The sequence below is a fragment of the Amphibalanus amphitrite genome, unplaced genomic scaffold (genome assembly GCF_019059575.1).
Source record: "Amphibalanus amphitrite isolate SeventyFive unplaced genomic scaffold, NRLGWU_Aamphi_draft 002514F_arrow, whole genome shotgun sequence".
Lineage (NCBI taxonomy): Eukaryota > Metazoa > Arthropoda > Thecostraca > Balanomorpha > Balanidae > Amphibalanus > Amphibalanus amphitrite.
The window spans coordinates 30,036-32,762 of NW_024883939.1; positions in this window are offsets into that span (position 1 = coordinate 30,036).

A 2,727-nucleotide genomic window follows, 5' to 3' on the forward strand; every position below is an offset into this window, starting at 1 on the left:
GTTCGGACGCCTTTTTATACAGAGCGGCTCCATCTCTGGAAGCCAGGCCGAGCAGCTCACCATCGACGATACGGATCTAGCTTATGGAAGCTATTCAGACGAGGACTTGATGTACACTCTCGGCCCCGTGCAGTGGGTTTCAGCAGACTCCGAGTCCGTTGGGACTGATAAGGTACCTGGAGGTCAAGCCAAGATCTCACACGGCTCGGACACACCCCGGCTGATGCTCGCTCCCACCAGCCACCTGGGCTTCGTGAGGGTGCTACAGCAGCCCCGGCCCGAGTGTACGCACACAGAGCCCCTGATGTTCTCGGCCCAAGACGTCCGGCAGTACTGCAGTGAGCTGGAGCTGGCTATGCAGCCGCGAGCAAAGTTGAGCATACATGGACCGGCCATCTCTTACGTCAAGCCACAGATATTCGACGAGCCTCATTTGGCAAGCCCAGGTTCGAAGTACGGAGTAGCGGTCTTGGACCGCATACTCTGCCTGCACGTGCTCTGTTGGCCTTCCGACGAATTCTTCACGAGATGTCGTGAGTCGGGGTGGCTACCAGAGGCCGCTCTGAATGACATAAGAGAGTTCGGCCTGCACCTTGTACCGGTAGGTGCCCCGGGCAGCGCGACGGAACGCCTCGAATGGCGCTGGTCCTTCTCCCGGGCTGAAGTGGTCACTGTGCTATACCTCGACCAGATACCCAGGAGTGCGATCAAGACCATAAAAGCATGCAAAAAGTGGGCGAACCTACCGGGTAAGGTCCTCAAGTCTTATCATATAAAGACAGCGGTCTTTTGGCTATGTCAGGCAGAGGCAGGCCGTCCGCGCTGGAACAGTGTCTCTCAAGGCATTATTCAAGTCCTCGACTACCTAGAGAAGGCCTACAAGACTAAGGAGCTTAAGTGCTTCTACTGGAAGGACATCAACATCATGGAGCTGATGAACAGGGCAGAGAGAAAGGCCTCCCTGAAGACGGTCAGACACATCCGAGATCATATGAAGACTCTGCTGATCCAGAGCAACTGGGATTTATCACAGTTGCTGCTGCAGCAGCCCCAGCTAGGACTCTCCGAGCAAGAAGCTCGTATCGTTCTCATACGCTACATGATCACTCACGGGGTGTATATGAACACAACTTACTGCTTCTATTTTACGAAGGCTGGTGGGCTTGATGCACAAATCAAGTTTGCAGCATTGTCATCACACCCAACGGAGGTGTGCCGCATGTTCCGAGAGCACACCTCCAGGTGGCACATGAATAAATTCCTCCTCCATGCGCTGATGATCGCACCTGAGGAGGTAGTCGAACAGGTGCGACTGACGGAGAGCGAGAGCGGCATCTGCGTGTGGGACGCCGCCCCACTGCTGGCACTGCTCACTGAAGACGATCTGAAACGTGTGCTCTGGGACCCTGCCGCTGTGCGGGCCTGGCTCAAGAACCAGCCCGAGACAGAGCGGCCGGCCGGTCAGCCCGCTGACCTGAGGACACCACGAGACCTCTCTGACCTGCTGCTCAACACCCCTCTGCTGGTGTCGGTCCTCAAAGCAAGTGTGCCTGACTATCGCCAGAAAATGAAGGAGTTGGAGGAAACAACGATTCCGTCTGCAGAGCTGTTTCGTCCGTCATTCGAAGATATGAAGAAGAAGCTTCAACAAGGCGCCCTGGACTCGTTTCACAACACCAGCGACCGCTTTCACACCAAGCTAGGTGTGGATAGTGAGCTGGCACAGCGAAGGCATCGGTACTACATGCACCTCTTCAGTCAGTTCTGTGAAGATCTTGCGGTTCGCACCGAACACAACCGACTGAGGAACGTGATGCCGGACTCGTGGAGGCTGAGGCCAAGCGTGTTCCGTGGAACTGTGTGACGATTCCCGAGCTCCAGCAGAAGCGTCACATGGGACGCTACGTGCGCCATCGCTTTCGCCTCCACTCATGAGGTCTAGTGTGTCCTGAGAGCTCGGTACTGCTGCAGTGGCACCGGAGAAAAACAAACATGGACGCTATGCCAATATCTCAGAAAGGAGCTCGGAAGGGCTCTCTTCTCCCGAGTGCTCGGATCGAAGGGCGTGAAGCCACGGCACACATTGGTGCCGCATTTCCATCACTTTCAAGGACCAAAGAGAGTACTCAGGTACCCTAAAATAATATCAGTTGAATTAATGGGCGGGAATGAGGCCGCCATGTGACGTCCATTGGGTTATTTGGTCGGCGCCAGTGTTTAGAGATCGTCCGAGTGTGTAGCTTCTGTATCGGTTTTCGATGCTGTGAGTCTTAATTACGGAGCGAGCGAAGCGAGCGTAGTCTTTCCTAAATTTCTGAGTATGAGCGGCCGGCCGGCCGTGGTCACGCTTTTGCGAGGCTTATATCTCAGCAACCACTTGACCGATTTACATGCGGTAATTTTTGTAGGATAGCTTCATTCCTTCTACCAAGTATTGGACTATTCCCGATGCATGTGGGCGACCCCTTATGCACGTGCCACGTGCAAAACGAAGAGGTGTCCGTTTTGTAATTGTTGCAATATCTCGGTAACTACTTGGCCGATTGCGCTGAAAGTTGGCATGTAGGTAGGCACCCACTAGGCACTGCATATCCATGTGCCAGAGTTGGGGCGCTGCTGCACGTGCGCACGTGCAGGGGTCGATTCCAGATCTCGAGAACGGCTGGACCAATGGCGCTCAAATTTGGCACATGGTTAGGCACCGGTTAGTAGGGTGCCGTGCAAAAG